This window comes from Lepisma saccharinum, chromosome 23 (genome assembly GCF_977018435.1).
Source record: "Lepisma saccharinum chromosome 23, izLepSacc3.1, whole genome shotgun sequence".
Lineage (NCBI taxonomy): Eukaryota > Metazoa > Arthropoda > Insecta > Zygentoma > Lepismatidae > Lepisma > Lepisma saccharinum.
In genome coordinates, this window is record NC_139251.1 from 32,092,394 (window position 1) to 32,112,927 (window position 20,534).

Sequence of the window (20,534 nt, forward strand, 5' to 3'; positions counted from 1 at the left end):
GACGTCTACATATTCATATAATATAAATATTCTCATAATTGGCGCTTAAAATAAACTTTGCTAATATAAATCATCTACCTTCTTCTGAAGAGTAACTATAAAAGTCTAGTGATGTATTCGCTGAGCTGGTATTATTACATACTGCAAAAAACTTTTGTGCCTAAAGCACATTATTAAATAATAAGTCTGCTTTTAATCTTTAATATTATTAGTGCTATTCTATGATAAATTATTATTATTATTATGTCATGCAAGTGAAATTAAAATGTTAAACCTGTTACTTATATAAATTTTCAATTTTAGTGACCATTATCCATGTGTGAGTCCGCGTTGTCCTCTTGATGCTCTTCATCTTCACCTGCCAAATTCTCTTCGCCTTCACCGTCATCTGGCGCATAGTATTTTTGAGTCTCTGGACGGCAATAGAGTCCACTACTGTCTTTCCGCGCTTGTTTTGGAATTCCACCAGGTATGTGTTAGGATTCTCTTCTCGGATAACTGTAGCTGGGCCTTTATAAATACCTGAAAAGCACCGTGCGGTTCCAATTTTCTGGGTGCTGTCAAAAATTAATACTTTATCACCTGGTTGAAATTTGATCTGATTCCTCTTTCGATCATAATACTTCTTTACTTCAACATGTCGCTTCGCTAAGTTATCCGTAGCATTGGTTCTTGCTTTTTCCAATACTCGGAACCGTACATCATTCTCCACATTTTCACAGCTTGGTGTGTGTAATGCAAGCTCCCAGGGCAAAGTAGGTTGGAATCCATGTACTAAAAAGAATGGGCTATACCGCAAATTCTGATTCCTCGTAGTGTTATAACTGAATACACTTGGCTGTAAATATTGGACCCAATCAGTGTGTTTTGAATTAACATAACACTTCATTATACTTTGCAGTACTCCGTGGTTCCGTTCAGAAAGACCTATAGAGTTATGTAGACCGACTGGTGAAAACTTGATGGTGATTCCCAATTTATTGCCAAGTTCCTGGAAAAGCTTAGATTTAAATGCTGATCCGCGATCGGTGTAGATATCCTGCGGGGTTCCGTAGCGTAACACTATTTCCTCATACACAAATTCAGCTGCTGTACTGGCCGTACAATCTGCAACTGGTTTGGCTATTAAATAGCGCGTCCCAAAATCTGTTGCAGCGATTATGTATCGATGACGAAGATTGGATGAAGGAGCATATGGACCTGAAAAGTCCAGGCAAATCCGCTGAAATGGCTTCTGTGCGGGAAAAGTGCACAGTTCTCCTGCTGGTAGACCTGGACGACGTTTATTCTGCTGGCATGTAATACATTCCCTAATTTTCCTCTGTATAAATAACTTCATATTTGGAAAATAAATTCGTGGTAATGCAACGTTGTAACATTTAGTAAATCCAAGATGAGAACCTCCTATGGGTGAAGCGTGGAGTGTCTCAATCACAGAATCACGTAACGTCATTGGAATGCATAATAATTTCTTGGTAGTAGCTCCTAATTTCTGCTGTCTATATAATAATCCATCTTCCAACACATGATGATAGACCTGCCTCTGGATGTATAAAGGTAATGTTCCATCATCCCTGTCTGGGTCCTCCAAAACTTTAATAATTGGGCCAAAAAATGAATCCTGTCTCTGATGTTCCGCGACATCTGTGGTTGCATCAAATAAAGTAAGTGTCCTGGGTTCGGGAATGTCCTCTTCAGTGTTGCCATCCTCTACGTTTTCTCCACATTCTCTGCTGAGGGGATCGGCGATGTTCTCCGTAGTTTTAACATGGATAGGAGTGAATGAAAAATCCTCCAAAAGGTTGCTCCATCGAAGAAGCTTTGAGCTCAAATTACGGGATGTCCTAATGTACGTAATAGCTTTATTGTCCGTATATAAATCAAAATGGCGCCCAACAAGATAAAATTTAAATGATTTGAAAGCATATAAAATTGCCGTTAGTTCTTGTTCAATAACACTCAATCTTTTTTCAGTGTCCGTCAATGTTCTACTGCAGTACGCACATGGCAAGTACTCTCCTTCTGCATTGGGCTGCATTAATACGCCACTGACCGCATGAGATGAAGCATCGGTGAAAACCTTGGTGTTCTTGGCTGGATCGTACGGTAACAAAACAGGTGCAGTAATTAGAGCTTCCTTTAATTTCTCAAATGCTGATTGTTGTTCAGGACCCCATGTAAATTTCTTGCCCTTACGAATTAAACCCTGTAATGGCGATGCAATATCAGAAAAATTCTTGACATATTTCCTCACGTAGCTGCAAAGACCTAAAAACATTTTAACCTTCTTCGTGGTGGTGGGAACCTTATAATTCTTAATGGATGACAGTATTCTATCGCTTATACGATAGCCATATTTGCCCACATTGTGGCCCAAGGCAATTGTCTCATAGTATCCAAATGAACATTTAGGTACAGCCAGTTTCAATCCGGCAGATCGTAAACATTGAAACATTTTCTCCAAATTCACCAACATATCCTTAAATGTATTGGCAAAAACAAACATGTCATCGATATAAAAGGCAAAATTATTGTCATTCATACCCGCTGTAGCGAGCTGAACACATCGGGTCATTGCCGCAGGAGAAGTCACATGTCCCATAGGTGTAAAATTCATCGCAAATTGTCCCCTGGCTGGTATAGTAAAAGCAGTGTACTTTTTCGATTCTTCCGCTAATGGAATTTGAAAAAACCCTTGTTTCAAATCAGCACTACAGTAGTAGCTCTTACCGGCCATATTGTGCAATATCTCTGAAATGTTTCCAATTGAAACTGCGTCGAAAACGGACCTGGCATTCAGCAATCGAAAATCTTGCACCATGCGATAAGCTCCTGATTTCTTCTTAACAAGAAAAACTGGTGAATTGTAGGGTGATGTTGTAGGACTGATGACCCCTGCTTCTAGCAAGTTGTCAATTTGCTGATTAATTTCCTTACGCAGGTGAACTGGTATAGGGTAAGCTGGGACGTGAAATTCCGAATCGTCCTTTAACTTTATACGATGCGTATAATTAGTGGCACAACCAATGTCTTGCTCAGACCAAGAAAATACATCTACATACTTCTCTAATAATTGTCTAAGTTGCAACTTCTGATCGGGTTCCAATGCGGGATTAATGTCAAATTTAGTAATGTCGTGCACTGGTTTTGTCACGGTGCCAGTTTCCTTGGTCACCATAACGTTAGGTCCTCCGTCATCTGTAGTATGACGTGAAGCTGGTACTGGATTTTGCCATGCCTCTGCGGTACCTAAGCGTGCCCCTTTCCTAATTTTAATTTTGTAAGAATTTGGATTAGTAATCCAAATTAAAAATGACTCCGGATTTACAATGGCTCGAGGCACCATTAAGCCTGTGTCCATTTGAAACTGTAAATCTGGTTCCAAATAAGTTAAATTTTGATTACTAGAATTTGTCAATTTGACAGGAATACACAAATGAGATCTAGGTTTGATTCTAATTTGTCTGGAAGTTACAAATTCCGGCACATATAGATCCCTGATCAGACTAGCAATTTTTATGGAAACGTCAAAGGTTTTTCTGTGTTCCGTCCTTAACTGGTTCCGCGGAGGAGTACCAAATCTCCTCAATGTGAGTCGATTTTGATCAAAATCCAAGTTTGCCTTATGAGCTCTTAAAAAATCATTTCCTAGGATTGTCCCATGTTCAAAATTTGGAATCATCCGAAAAGGATGGGTAAAATTACGGCCGTTTATTGCAAATGTTAATAGGACAATCTCTTTAATTTCAATTTGTTCTTTTGCTACTCCCCTTATGGCCGTATGAATTTTAAAACGTTTGGCAGTTGTAGGAATACCTCGATCACTGGTGACTGATACTTGGCTTCCGGAATCCACAAGAAACCTCTGACGTTGTCCCCCTAACACTGCGTTAATATAAATTAATTCCTCATAGGGGAAAGTAGAGACTGATATTTGTTTGCCAACGAAATCTGCGCATACGTCTCTTCTATGGGCAGTCACTGTTCGTTTAAAGCCTCCGTGTTCTGAAAACAAGTGGCTGCTGTGTGATTAGGGTAATTACAAATAGAGCAGCGTGGTCTCCCCCGTTGCTCTTCCCTGTTTTCCTGGCCTCGCCCTGCTGAAGACGAGGAACCCCGCGAGTTCTGTCCACGGAAGTTTCCACGTCCTCGCCATTGTTGGGTATTGCCATATCGCCTATTGCGATCTGAGTTGTTACCATTATTATTGCGTCCATTCCTGTACCCCCTATTGTACTGTCGTCTATTATTGTTACCCCGATAGGAGCCTCTATAATTATTACCTGACTGATAGCTATCCCTATAATAAGGTTCTCTAAATTGTTTTGGAGTAGATGAGTCGGTGCCAGGGTTTTGTTTTTGATCCTCCATGCTATCCAATCTCAAAGTGAGACTGGCTAATCTCGCTTCCAGACCAGTTTCCTGAGCCTGGACTTGAGCTTTGGTATTTTGAGGATTATTAGATAATTTTAATTGCTCAACCTCTTTTTGCAAGGCTTTGAATTTTGCCTCAATGTCTGAAGTGGGTCGCGATTGCGCAGACTCAGCAGCAGCCAGATTGTTACTCTGCAGTAAAATCTGCTGCTGTTGCGGAAAAGTTGGTGTATTATGCAAAGGAGAGAATAAACTATCCCTTTGATCTTCGTACCTCAGTTCTTTCAGCTTGCGCTGCCTCATCAAGAACTGAAGTTTTTCAAAGGATTTTAAATCCTTAAGTAACCCATGCACGGACTCATACTCTTTATGGTGGATATCTTTCATGTAATCCACCTGTAATCCTAATATGATCTGTTTGATCTGTTGTTGAACACTCATTTTGGGGTCTGCCTTGAGTAGAAGTAATTGTTTGTCCCGAACATAATTCGTAACTGGCTCAGTTTCCTTGTGTAATCTATATCGAATTTGTTCCTCGATCTGGAGTTGATCCAAGGACCCTGTAAATTCGTCTTTAAATTTTTGCCGTATCTCCTCGTAAGAAACTTCTTGATTTTCTGTACCATCTTTCCAGGTCTGGTACCATCGTAACGCTGGCCCGGCCAGAAGGGCTGGAAATAATTCCTGCTTACGGGCATTGTTCCATCCATTTAATATGGCAAGGCTATCCACTTTATCTAAAAATTTTGAAACATCTTCCCCGGCTATCCCCTGAAATGGGATACCCTCTAAAATAGTTGGGGGAACAAACTGCGACTGAGCCATCGTTGCGAATTGTGTTTGGTCTAAATCTCTAATATCCTGATCTTGTTGCTCTAATTGCTGTTCACATTTCTGTTTTTCCAATAATTGTCGCTGAAGGCGTCTAGTTAAGATTGGGCTACGTTTAAACTTGGGGGTGGAACTTGCAGCTGGACCGCTGACATCTAAATTAAAACTTGTAGTTCCTCGTGCTATATCTAATAATTGATCTAATGTTTCGTCGAGTTCATCAGCAAGGTGAAAGCTCGACATCTATCATGGCACAAGTAAATTCTTCTCCCCCCATTAATTTTAAAATTTAAACCCTATGTATTTTCAAAATGAAATATGGCAAGGACATACTAAAAAGACTAAATAAATGAGCAAAATTTTGGGGTGGGATTTGACCAAGTGTCAATATTTGGGGTGGGGTTGAATTTAAACTGGTTAAAAATTAACTGCAACTCTTTTCATTTTCTGAAAAAAAATGAAAAGGCCCGTATCTCTACCACGTGTCAAAATTTGGGGTGGGAAATAATTCTAAACTGGTTACAAAAACTAATCTTTCAATTTTCATTTAGTTCATGAAGAAATAAATGAAAATCCCAGCACCTCGACCACGTATCATTCTATAGAATGAAGGGATCTGAACCAGTTAATCGATGGGGTGATGTAAACTACTCATCATTCATCCTCTTGATGAGACCACTCGTCATTAGCATGACGAGTTATCGCTTGGCATGCGAAAGGTACAAATTACACAAAGAAATTAAACTACTGAAAAGACAATGGTCACTCGTTGGATTTTGTGAACCGTTGAACCTGTATCATGGCTGGGTGTAGGATAATTACCTGTCTAACTGAAGTCTCTTAGCTGAATCAAAATAGCGAAGTCCTCTGTAAGCTTCTCTCCTATTTGTCGACCAGAGCGTTGTTCTACTCCTCACCTACTGCCTTGCTGACCACCTTCTCTCTCTCCACTCAATCTCCAAAGTCAGTCACCTCCCAGCTTGTCTCACCTCTATATTCCCTGGCCATCGAGCTCTTCCTCAATGCCGAATCGCCGAATCGTGTGTTTAATATAATTGCTACCATGCAAACCGCTGACACCATAACCAGAAGTATTACCTGTTTCCTGAATGCTCAGGAGGTTTGCATGGCACAACACAATGCATTGTAAACATGCCTAAGAGGCTTGAGACAGCTGAGAAAAACAAGTGAATGCCCTGGTCAACATGAAGCGTTCAGAGAGACTTAATAAAATAAACATACAATCTTAGGGATTGATACGGTATATGTGTACGGGAACATTTATAAGTACAGTTACATTAGTGTTTCCTGCTACTGTCGCAGGAGACAGGTCGTGGGTATGTCCCCAACATATACAACTAACTACAAACAATACATACAAGATATACAAGGATTTATCATGATACATTACACGAAATTTTGAGTACAAGCACAGGTGCACATATTATACATTTGTTAAAAACCATATGAAGAGATTACTTAGGTTCCCTAGAATCTGAGTGTGGTTCACTTTGTCATGGTCGAGGTAGAGGTACCTTACGCCGTCGGGGACGGAGTGTCCCGATGGAGTTGATCAGTGGATTGGTGTGGGCTCGAACCTTGGCCCATATGCGTTGTTTGGCGATTTGGAGCGTCTCCTCTATCATTGGATATTGCAGATCATCATGAATCTGGGTGATACGGGTGTCCATGGGGTAGGACCCAATCATGCGTAGCGCTCTGTTCTGCACAATCTGGATCTTGTTGTGGTGGGTAACGATGTGTAAATATATATCACTGCGGTGGATAGTCATTACCTTCGGCAGGTCATCAAATTACTGACACTCTTACGTTTCTATGCTCAAAATCTCTTCATCTAAAGCATTTGTGCAGTGGGGACTATTTATTTATACTTTTTGCACAAATACAGACTCTAATTACTTCGCAAACACAGTAAATAATACACAACATTGAGATTAGAGTTGTAGTGACATCTAGAATGAAGAAGAGAATTACAACACGTTCGCAATATGAAGACTTAATAGCGAAACTGTGCTGGAAGAAACGGCGTGTAACATAAGGGATATTAGATTGAAATCTCTGATAAGTCTACCTGAGCTTCAGAAGAAGGGGAGCGAAAGAGAATAATATTAATTCTCAGTCAAGGCCAGCTGTGTTCTTGTGAGTAGGCTGTTAAAAGCAGACCCACCAGAGCCCAGTGGCATCATTTTTTTCTCCCTTCTGCGAATCTATAAACATGCTTCTTCAGCGTTAACAATTTGGATTCACGCTTCGTCTTATGTTCAGGTTTATGTTTATCTTTGTCATTTTTAAAAGCATGTAGTTAGATTAAATTTTAGTAGCTATATTTTAAAGTTATAGGCAGATTAATATCACTGGTAGTATTTGTGGACAGAACGTCTTAACTTTCCTTGCTTTAAACTTGTAGGCGAAACGACTTCATTTGCCATACTATAAACTAGTTGACAAACTTATTTTTTGCTGTTTTAAAGCTTTGGGCAGAGTAACTTTAGTTGCCATATTTTAAATTTGTGGGAAGACCGATTATCTTACTATATTTTCAATTTGTTGGCTTCCGGCTTCAGTTGCTACATTTAAAATTTTTAAAATATTTTGTTAGTTAATGTACACTTGGCATATTTTAAACTTTTTGACGGAGTGTCTTCATATTTTAAACTTGTGCTCAGAACTCCACTTACTATAATTTAAACTTGATAACAGACTGACTTCATTTGCCATATTTTGAAAATATAGGCGGAACGAAATCAGTTACTACTTCCAAACAAGTTTCATATTCTTATTTTACTTGTCATAATTTAATTTGTGGTCAGAATAACTTTAGTTTCCATATTTGAAGGTTTGGGGGGGTCAGGCTTCAGTACACTACATTTAGAAATGTTGCTATATTTTAAACTTTTTACACATTTCAGAGTTAAAAAAAACGACAATCGATGTTAGAACCACAACGAAAGCAACATTTCAGCCATCTTCGCCCTTCATTTGTTTACAGGCGGTGTCCTCCACAGGCAGTATCATGAAACTGATGTTACTTGAATATCTTATCAGTTTCATCATATCACCACTCACCTCATCGCCGCGATTAGCCAAAAGTGGCGTAAAATAACATAATTCAATCAATCTAATTTGGAAGTTTCTCTTAGGAATTCTGAATCATTAGTGGGTCATCACTGTAAAGTTAGGATTTTTTTAAAAAGTGTATATATCTATTATTAAACATCATGGTCTGAGTTTGTTTTTTTAAGTGCACTTTGTGCACAGAAAGGCTAATCGGGGCTGGGCCTACATTTTAAAGTGGGGTCCGAACCTCTATGTGCCTACACCAGATATCGATCCCGGGAACTCTTTATCACAAGGCGACAACGTTACCACTATGAGGAGGCCTAATATCATGGTGAAAAGACCATTGATCGAAACCCTTTCTCCTTTTCTTATTGTGTTGGTGACGTTCATGTACGGCTTCTGCCCGCCTTGTGGATCGCTATGCAGATGTTGGTGTCAAAAGGAGGCATGCAACTTGCCTCAGAGAGAAACAGCCTTCTTGTCACTTGCAACTGATAGTAACAGCACTTGGACATGTGTTTCTGAAGAAGAAGAGAAGCAGCGGTACAGCATGCAAACCGTTTTGTTCCTTTTCTTTTCTATTGGCGTGTCGGACAAGTCCCCCCCCCCCCCCTTCTCCTTGTCTCTCTCCATCCTCTGCCGACCGTTGTTTGGAATGACTTATCCAAGCCATGCGTGAAATTTTTCGACTTACTGCCCTTCTCATTGCCCATGGACTGTAGACCCCCTCCCCCATCCCCATCATTGTGCTCGGCACCCTTCCTACCTTGTGACATGCCGGTGCAGGGGATCTCCTTCGGAGGTGGTTGACTTCCACTCCTCTTCCAGAAAGAAAGATGTTGGCTTTTTCATAGCAGGTAACCTGGTAATATTTTGAGCAGGGTTTCCAACCCTTATATTATTCCCCATCCGCACATATGCTTCCATTTACTCTTATCTCATTGCGTATTCCTGGTCATAGCCGTAATGGAGGGCTTAATGCGTCCAAACTCTTCCCATTGGTTTAAACAGGGATGCCCATCCCCCCAAAGTCTATGACGCATCCCTCCCCCCAAAGGTAGAACATTCCCCCCGGCCCTCTTTTTATATACTTCAATTATTTTGGTCACACAAAATTTGCGGAACGATATGATAAAGACAATGTATGGTTACTTTAGGTAATGATTACAATATGGACATTCACATGAATATAACTTCTGACATTGCAAAGTTGATGCAGCAAATTTATTGTTAATTTGGTCATTTTGCACCACTTTTAAAATATCGGGCTCAAGATGAATAATGTTTCCACAGTAAGTCCCCCCTTCCAAACCGATTCTAAAGGCATAGAAGTGGTGTCTCATTTCAACCCCATCACCACGACCACTCACACGTAGGTAGAAAAACTGTACGTAATGACCATAACTAAAATTCAATAACAAGTAAATCGAACGAAATGATCCCCTCATTATTGTGTGAAGATATATAGAATTGGTAGCTAAACTATAAAATGTTGTCGCCCCACCCTAAAATTCACATGACGCAGGCGCTTCACGAATGCCCCCTGTGGGCACCCCTGGGTCTAGTAACCACTTTGAACTAAATGTATTATCAAATAAACAAATCTCAAAATTGGTAATATCATAACGCTGTATTGGTTGACACTGTAGAGGAAATCGCATGAACATTTAAATTGAAATTTTGAAATCTGTACCAACCTTGGGCTGCTATACGTTGGTTATTTTACGTTGCTTTTCTACCGATTTTAGTTGATCGCAACGATGGTGATGAATAATGCGCACACTTTCATAGCGTATAGAGGTCGTAAAAGGTAGACAAATAACTTCCTGTTTGACGCCTCGTTCTGACGCTACAAACTTTCGAAAAGACGATTTTTATGATGAAAGCATGCAACCTTCTACACAGGTCTTGAAGCTTTCCTGGCAACGTATGGTGAATAAATTCTACACAGGTTCACAGTTACCACTGATTTTGCCATTACAACGAACAAAACATATGACAAGATTAGCTTCGTAGCATGGTACATAATTTTGGTTTCGAAAATATCGTAAATTGTAGTCTACCAAAGTTCCCCGAGTTCGATACCCGGTGGAGGCACATAGTGGTTCGGATCCCACTTTAAACTGTAGGTCCAGTCCCAATTAGCCTTTCTGTGCATATAGTTGACTTAAATCACTAACTCAATCAATCGAATGAGACCCAGAATTTCGGACACTATGTTTCGTGTCGTCTCAATTTTACAGAGGTCTGTCTCGTTCTCGTCCGCCTCTGTCTTAGTTACGTATCGAATTACGAGAAAGGGCTGAGACGACGCTGACGCTTGTCTACTTAACATACACCAAAGAACTACAGAAATAAATACAATGTCAATTTCAGTGCTTTTTGTCCTCATAAAATTTGCAACACTGTTGATTGGTGTTAGGGGCTGCGTTTTTTTTAACAGCAGCCGCTGCATACGCATCAGGTCAGATTCTGTCTGTGAAATGACAGCACAATAACATCTCAATGTATCCAACACCCCAATTCCTTCACCTTCCCCAGGCTTTGGATGCTCCCTCACCCACAAAAACACCTTCAAAGGGCTCTCGCATTCGTCGGCCCTTTCCCACCCTTCCCTCTTTCTGATCCAATGCGTCAGAAATGAAATTCAAATTGAACGGAAAAAGGGTCGGCTGCTCGGAAAATTAACTTTAAACACTTGTGGATTTTTTTTGCCAAACGTGCGGACTTTGACATCTTTCCAGAGACTTCCAAAACATATAAACGAGAAGGAAATTTCATTTGTTTGGTTCAACTAACAAAATCTTGTGTGTAATGTTTGAATTTTGTAAGGTGGCACCCTTGTCACACACAGCGGCGAATTAACGATATTCTCTCATAAGGGGATGACTTCGGATGAGGTTTTATATCTACAGAGTACATTACTGAGAGTTTGTTAGTCTGGAAAGTCTGGAGCCAATGGCGGTGGCTGGGATGACGTGTTTCCAGGAGTGTGAGAAGGGGGCCGCGAGCAGTGGACATTACAGTCAACTGATCTCACTCCGTGTGGAAGATTTTGAAATCTCATATGTGTGCTGTGGAAATCCGGGATGTGGATCATCCCTGAGAAAAGATAACCAGTGAAACGGCTGCATATTGAAGCAAATTCAAGGAAACGTGTTGAAACTTTTGAGGAAGCGTTTTCAGAGACATGTGTAGCGTGTTTTGCATGAAGGAATTGTTCTCCCATTTGCTCTAGTCTTTGACTTTAAAGTAACTCTAATTTACTTCACTTTGAGAAAATTATCTGTAACTCAATTAACTTTTGATAAAAATAACCGTACTTCAGTTACCTTTTTAGAAAAGTAACTGTTACTCAGTTACTTTTGAGGACAGTAACTAACTCAGCTAGCTCTTGAGAGAAGTAGCTCTAACTAAGCTACCTTTTGAGGAAAGTAACTGTAACTCAGTTTACTTCTAGGGAAAGCAACTGTAACTCAGTTTCCTTCTGAGGAAAGTAACTGTAACTCAGCTACCATTTGATAAAAGTAACTGTAACTCAGCTACCATTTGATAAAAGTAACTGTAACTCAGCTACCATTTGATAAAAGTAACTGTAACTCAGCTACCATTTGATAAAAGTAACTGTAACTCAGTTTCCTTTTGAGGAAAGTAACTGTAACCCAGTTTCCTTTTGAGGAAAGTAACTGTAACTCACTTTCCTTTTGAGGAAAGTAACTGTAACTCAGCTACCATTTGATAAAAGTAACTGTAACTCAGCTACCATTTGATAAAAGTAACTGTAACTCAGTTTCCTTTTGAGGAAAGTAACTGTAACCCAGTTTCCTTTTGAGGAAAGTAACTGTAACTCACTTTCCTTTTGAGGAAAGTAACTGTAACTCAGCTACCATTTGATAAAAGTAACTGTAACTCAGTTTCCTTTTGAGGAAAGTAACTGTAACCCAGTTTCCTTTTGAGGAAAGTAACTCTATCTCAGCAAGCTTTCGAGAAAAGTAACTCTATCTCAGCTAGCTTTTGAGGAAAGTAACTGTAACTCAAATTCCTTTTGAGAAAATACCTTTCCAAACATTGATCCTGAAGGAGTCCAGGGCTCGATCCCCTCCGTAGGATTACTGGATAATATTTAAAGTGGTTCTGGTCACATTTTTAAACTGTGGGTCTAGTTCGATTAGCCTATCTGTGCACCAGTTACAATAAATTGCTAATCAAGAATAAGACCATTGACATCTTTTCTATGAACCTAAGGGACCTCAGTAAAGTCACTATTAACACAATGGCCTAAGCTTAAACACATGATTTCCTAATGAAATGATGTGATTAGGTGTGTGTGTGTATATATATGTGTATATATATATATATATATATATATATATATATATATATATATATATATATATATATATATATATATATATGGGGGTGTTTATATATATAATTTCTATCTCTATATTACAGAAATATATGTAATTGTATTCACTATGTATCCTTTATATGGGCTCTGTAATTTGATAAGTACCTTTTCAGTTCAATAAATAAATAAAGTGGACTTGAAACAAAGTTGTGACAAGCACTGTTCCTTCATCAGTTTCACCATATCTTCACTCATCTTCATCTTCGCTATTGGTCAAAAGTGGCAGAAAGGCCAAGTTAAATAAACCAATCAACCATCTCGACATTAGATCTCGCCAGCAAAGTTCCAGGGTTCAAGTCTCTGCCCCATCCTCATCGTCGCGATCAACCAAGTAACAGAAGAGCGCAGCTAAGCAACAAAAACACAAATGCAAATACCATCCCTGGGAACAAATCTGTCTGGATGCTGGATTCTGCTAATGCCTTGGAGAGCTTAATGTTGTAGATATTTGCATCCTATCTCCTGTACCCTCGTACAACGCCGAAGGACCTTCAGTCGGTCGGAATGTTAATGAGTGACTGGAACCAATTTTTTACAGGCTCCAGGAGCTCTGGAGGATAAGAATTCCGTAAGAACGAACGGGTTTCCCCTCACACCCTTCAATCAACCACTCTTCAAGCAGACAGAGAGAGCTCGTTTTTTTTAGTGCAGAGGCCAAAACCAGTCTTTCCTCCCCAATTTACCTGTTTCGAAATCGTGCGGCGCTTACTCCTCCTGTCCGTCTCCTGGAGGGATCCTAATTAGATATCAAATCGAACGACCCGGTCCGGCCCGCAGCTTGACCTTGGCCAGGAAGACTCGTTTCTCCAATCTTGGTCTTTTTGGATTTGATTCCTCGAAGCCCCGGCGTTATAAAACCAGCTACCTTTTTGATCCGGACGCGGCGGTCTTGAATTTTCTGCAGCCAGCATTCGTTTGGTAGAAACAGGTGCTGTTGGTGTTCTTGGGCTTTTCGGAGGCGTCCAAGAAGGAATTTCCTCCCAGGATAGCCAGAACGGAAAGTTGCGTGTGTGTAAGAGTTTTGTTGCAGCCTTGTTTGCGTGCAAAAGCCCAAAAAAATGGACTCCCGGGCTTTCATGATTACCCGATACCCCCCTCGCCTTCCTCCCCCCACCTCTCAGAAGCCGCACCTGACTTCTTCCGTTGCCACTTTTGGGAAGAAGGTTACAAAATCCCCCCCCCCTGTTTTACTTCTGAACTGTTTTCTGTTCTTGTACACATCAGTGTCAGTTCTGCTCTTGTTAAAATCAACAGGATTGTCTTTGTGTGTTCATGCGTGAGGCAGTGCGTGTGTGCGTTTTACAGCCTGGTTCTTGAGGTCAGTTCGATCGAGACGTCTTATCTGAGTAAAATGTTGGACAACACCCTTGCTAGGAGCAACAAAACGTGGATGGATTGGACGAGAATGCTGAATTGGGACCATTCCAACAGCCCAGAAGAGTCGCAAGCTGCTGTCCCATTGACGACGCCAGATTCTACATAGAGCAAATTCGTGAGTCCGAATTCATTCCTCATACCATTCCCTTAACTGTTATTGTCTTAAGCCGCGTTTATACCGGGGTTGCTAACGCATGTGAATTTCATAAAACGCTTGTGAATTTATCAACATCTCATGTTAGCAACAGATTTCCTGTGTTAGCAACAGAAATTTTGTTATCCACAAGAGGTCGGTAAGATCAAAGAATGTTAGCAACATTTGTTACCAACACATGTTAACAGAGCTTTTTCGGTGTTAGTAACATTTCCCCCGCTTCCCCTCCCGCCACCATCACACCAGTGACAGCCAGCTAGTGTTGCCCACGAGACGGGACAGACTTTTTAAACTTCGAGACGAGACGAGACGGTTCGTTAAAAGTGTCGTCTCGTCTCGAAAGTCTCGAAAAAATATAAACAAAATAACTAATCAATTGCAAATATTTTTTATTCGGAATATAGCATTTTCTTTGGAAACCAAAATCAACTTCTATTACATGAAAAAAGATCTGTAAGATTCCCCCTCCAAAAATCCTAATTCGTCACACGAATTTGCCCAGACTTTAGCTATCTTATCGTGCAAAATCCCTATTGATAACAAACTTTATTTGAAATACTCATGTTCTCATGATTGAGGAATCAAATTTAGTCTCACTATATACAGTGAGCAAAGTGATTTAATGTTTAGCCTATTTTCGAGAATAACATTTTGTGATGTCTCCCACTTTTAACTTTTGTTGGGCATTACTTTTACGGGACGAGACGACACAAAACGAGACGGGACGAGAGAGAACCCTTCGAGAAGAGACACGAGACGAGACAAACCAATATTTTCGAGACGAGACACGAGACGAGACGACATTTCCACGAGACGAGACGTCTAGTCTCGTCTCGTGGACAACACTACAGCCAGCCAGCAAGTGCGAAGCATCGTTTCGTGTGAGGTGTGTTTTGTTTTGTAATTTATTTATCATGGAAAATCTTTTGAGTGAGATTGATTAGTTGAATTGTACCGCAAGAAGCTCCTTTGGGACCAAACTTGTCCACAATTTAAAGACAAAAACCAAAATAAGTATGGCTGGAATGAAATTTCGAGAGAGCACAACTTCCTCCGAACTCGACATCTTGCAGCCAACTGAGGCCATACAGCCAAAATGTTAACAAAACTTATTAACAAAAATAAAGTCAAACTAGTGTTCTGGTTACTAACATTAGTTGCCAACATTAGTTGGTAACCGTGTTGGTAACAAAAAGTTGATAATATTTGTTGGTAACATTCGGTGTAAATGCGGCCTTACGCACCTTATCTATCTGATTGTAGCAACATACAATGAATAGTCAGAGTTTTTGAATATTCTGTCATATCTGATATCTTTCCTGGCCAACACTGTGGTTCAAGTTTGAACTTGTGCTCTTGTCTGCAATATCAAAAAACCAGATGCACAAGTACAGGAAAAATGCTTTAGAAAATACAAAAGGAAGAAAGTTGCAGAAACCTATTTCTAGTCAGCTTCAACATCAGCTACCTGCAAGGACAAACCAAACCTTCTTCAACATTTACAAATTAGTACCATATTAATCTGCCACGTGCTATGATACTAAAGAATCAAAGCTATTTCACAAGGCATGCTGAAACACTTTTGTTATTAAATTTGCTCAATTTCATAGTGGCCTAACTCCAAATACGTACTTGAGTTTCTAATTTTTTTAACAAAATTCTCTAATTGAAACTCTGAATGTGCAATTTGCCAATATTTAAAACGAAAATAATGAGATTTTTTTGTTCTGTTGCAGTAGCTATGATGAAAACGTTGGCACTTTCCTGCACCTTTCTGATAAATTGCAAAATTTATTTATTTATTCCAAATGGTTCGGAATCGTATTTCCATTAACATACTATGCATATTCCATTCCATTATGAGTATCACACATTAATTACATTACAAGAAATTGTTAGGAATTATAGAAAATGCAGAAGATATTTTCTTGGAGCTCTAATTTGACTTGTGGAAGTATTCACATACATGTACTTAAGCGCTACAATCTTTAGTTTCAATTACTTGATCACGTTAACACAATGTTTTATATGATTCTTTTCCGTCTTTACTTAAACAAATATTTATCAATTCATTTACAGAATGCCATGTTAAGTTCCACAAATAATAATTGTAGTTACTTATAGTACATAAGAGTATGATTGTATATTTTTATTTTGTTTTCATACTATCACAAATCCTGTTACTTGATTTTGCTAGTCATATGATTATTACACCTCCAAGTATCCTTAATTTGTATTGTGCCTTTATTATTTTACGTCGCTTTTCCTCATATTTAGATTAATAGCATCAATAAGGACGAATGATGATTTGATGAGGTTGATGAGGACTCTCACAAAGCAACATCGCCAGGACTCGAACCTGGGTCATCTGTGGTAGGATCGTAAGTCAAGCACTCAACGTACTTAGCTAACGATCCGTTATTTTTGTACCTAAGCATCTAAAAACAATAATTAATCTGATTGCTTTTCAGCGTATTGAGATTTTGAAATTGATGCTAAGAAGACAATACAGTATTGACCAAATTATTGGACTCGTTAGTTGGAAAAAATTAAACAGATTAACTGACTTTGTGTAGAGAAATTTGACAGATTTAATGTTTTGTGATACACATTGCATTGTTACACACACTGCAAGTACTGTCAGTACTTCGTGTCAGGCCCGTACCCGGGATTTTTTTGAGGGGGCGGGGGCAGACCTATAGGCTAATTTTAAATAAATTTTCTCTCATATCATACACTGTATATAATATGAGTGTGTGTGAATATATATATATATATATATGTGGGGGGGGGTGTATAGGAGAGGGTGGGTAGAGAAATTTGCTCATTTTGTTACGAAATGTTGAAGAACAGCATTTTTTAACCTTTATGTATGCAACCACGTGACAAATATTTGCAGTTGACACTGACATTTGTTTCTGTCAGAGAGCGAAAAAGAATTGTATGATAGGGGTAGACTACATGTGTGCATAATGCAAACAATTCAAATAGCCTACGAAAAGCAACACATGTGTGTGGGGGGTTGATAGATGAGGGTTCACGCCCACTTTGCAAAGTCCCTGACTTTTCCAGGTATTTTACATAACTGTGTAATGATTTAACATGCTAAAAAAATAAGAGTTACACTTCAACTTTGTAAGTTAATCAAATGAATCACGTTTGACGAACATTTTTGAAAACAGCTAAAACCAATAAAGTATGAAAGTATGAACATTTTTGAAAATAAATGAAAAATGAAATGAAAGAACCTTTTTATAAGCAATATTACCCAAAAAGGAAGATTGTTGGGAAGATAAAACGAAACATGTTTCCGGTTAGAAATTCTGCCAAGCAAAAATGATTAAATTACCCTGACTTTTCCAGGTTTTGAAAGCTTATATTTTTTTTAAAAAAAAAAAACATTTGTTTTCAATGACCTCAGTCCTAGCCATGTTTTCCTGGCTCCTCCAGTTGTCCAGGACTTTGGAGTCAGTGCGAACCCTTTAAGTAAATTATCTGAAGGAAACGGCTAAGTGACTTTACCCTGGCAGTGTGTCTGCTGGCGTAATATTGTTTCTATGGCGTATTTTCGCTTTTAGAATCTAATTCGACAGTAAAAATAAATGCCAGTGGCAACCAAGAAGCTATTAAATGGGGATGCATACATGTGGGATAGAAATGCCATTTTCAACGGCTCGTAGCATCGAATTTTTTGTCCTTGATGTCTTCTGCACACTGTGAAAGTTCTGTTGTACGGTCACACCACTGTGTATTTATGTTCAAGTCAATTACAAGTAGAAATGAAGAAAAGTTGCAGTAAAACAAATTTCGATGGACATAATTTCGTAAATAATAATGTACTTAATTTCTTGACTGTTTTGTACAAATAACAATATATGTTAAAAGTACTTCAGGCAATTTTTTGCCCCAAAAATCTAGCAACGATTGTGATGTGAAATGGATTCTCCTATATACATAATATTAATTAACCTTAAGCCATTGAGTGGCAGAATGGACATCAGTTGCAGAAAAACCCTTCTGTCGGAGAAAGAAAACAATTTTTTTTATCCTTCTGCTCAGTGGTGGCGAAAGGGATCACAGACCTTGCGGTGCGGGTGGAGAGCTAAATGACCCTTATATGGTTGGTTATGTATTGCAGTCATTGAGGAAATTTTCTTCCATAATGTAAAAAGTATAGAAAATTCCCCGCTATTCTAATTATGTGAAACATTTGTGACACTGTAATAGAAGAAACCATTCAGCAATGAAGAGGTTCGTATTTATCGAGTGTCAAACAACTGTTTTTGACTCATAAAAAGTTCAGACAATTTTAATAATGTACACAGTATTCTACAGAAAGTCCTACATAATCAGTACAATGTCTGTAGTGGCGCAAGAGTCTTTCTTCCATTATATCAAGTAGTGTCCAAGCCGAGGCGAAAATGTCGGGACATGGATAAAAAGGAATGGACTGTCCCGACTAAATCGGAACGTCTGATAGCCTTGCATCAATGGTTATAGAACTAAAATAGCCTAATATTGCAGACTGCAGACTTCTAAAGCCTGCCTCTCTTCAGAAACAACCTATTCATTTGTGCAAGGACAAATCGAAATTAATGCAAAATTTGGAAAAGCATCAACGTAATTTTTGTAGGTTCTTATACGTTGAAATTAAATATTTTCATGGCTCTGGGGGGGCCCCCTGGACCCCGCCTGCTTCGTGTGACTACCTTTGGCTCCTTTGGAGCATATTTTAATCACCTGTGTACAATTCCTTTATTACTCTTATTTCTAAACTTCAAACCACGTGGTTTATGAAATTATATGTTTCTCTAGAGATACAAATAAAGAACACCCTTACAACAATCAGAATTAATATTATTTCCTTTGTTGTAACCAAACAAATAGCATAAATAAAACGGCAAACAATGTATGTATTGTTCCAGGCATTTTTGTGAATGTGCAAGGAAATGTGTTGCCACCTATTGTTGGGACACAGTAAAAGAAAGGATTGTAGGAAACAAGTTTGTATCGAAGCAGACAAATCCTAGTTTAATCTTATAAACAGTTACTACAATCGTCAAATATATTTAGTTAGAACACTTTCAAAACAATGAGATGTTCTTCGTTTTTACAATGAGTCCAATAATTTGGCCAATATTGTAATTGGAAAAAATAAAAAAATAAAAAAAATTAGTAATCAAACATTATTAGTTGAATATTGTCCGAAATATAAATAAGCAGGCGGAACGAGCTGCATTAAATAAATGGATTGGAAGGAGAGGTATGTTTCTGATTACAACATTCATAACATTATTTTCATTATAAGTAATTCATATTATTTCATTGTTTAGGAAGAAGGCAAATAAATCATTCCGCGATTCATTTTCATTTAAATATTACATTTTTCTATTCGTTCTCTAAGGAATTATTGGACAAATGTTATCGCTAAGTTAATGCATGCTTTCGAGTAAATGTGAGGGAGGGAAGAGGACTATCTCGCTTCCATTTTTACTCGTACTTGGCAAGTTTCGTGTCAGAATGTGCAACTTTACGCTTATTTCTTACGTTGTTCATTGTATTTTCTTTGAGTGTCAAATATAAAACTTAACGGCGTGTGGGAATAAACTTCTTGTTTATTTTTATTTCACGCCTCTTTTCTCTATTTTTATTTGTTTACTTTGCTTTTTCTTATATCTTAGCATCATTTACTTCGTTTATGTTGGCTCCTGGTGTATCGATTTTTTTTGATTGATTGAATTGTTTTATTTTACTTCGCTTTTTGTGCCACTTTTGGCTAATTTGCGAAGATGGGGATGAGTTATGAAACTGATGAATGGACACTCACAAACATCCATGCCCAGGCCGGGATTCGAACCAAGGACGTAGCGCGATGTGCTAACCACTCCTCCACAGGGGCCTGGTGTATCGAATTATCAATATATTTAATTACTCAATTTTTCAATTTGGAAATTCAAGCTCTCAATAGTAAATCTTGAGAGAATTAGTTATTCATTTTGAAATCTTTGTATTGTTATTCATCAATTATTATTTTATGTTTTTTTACTTAATTTCAAGCCAAGGCTTTGAATTAAATATTATAATTAAAGAAACCTTGCTCCACGGTTAATTTATTGATTGGGTTTATTTTACTTCGCATTTCTGACACTTTTGGCTAATCGCGAAGATGCGAATGATATGATGAAAATTATGAAGGGAAGTTACAAAGAATACCCATGCCAGGATTCGAACCCAAGACCTCTGGCGGATTCACTATTAGTGTTGCTTTAAATTTAAAGTAACATAAGAGAATATAAAAGATTGACG

At 38.6% G+C, this 20,534-nt stretch overlaps 1 long non-coding RNA gene across 3 annotated transcripts in view; it reads left to right on the forward strand.

The window, feature by feature from the left end:
* The window catches only part of LOC146005405 (uncharacterized), a 262,625-nt gene that overhangs the window by 95,327 nt on the left and 146,764 nt on the right, over positions 1-20,534 (forward strand). The window contains exon 1 of one of the 3 annotated variants that reach the window (XR_014444020.1): positions 13,623-14,189. The exons of the other annotated variants lie outside the window; for them this stretch is intronic. This is a non-coding gene — a long non-coding RNA (uncharacterized LOC146005405). Of the gene's footprint in view, positions 1-13,622; positions 14,190-20,534 lie in introns of those variants that run through there. 3 annotated transcript variants of the gene reach the window in all.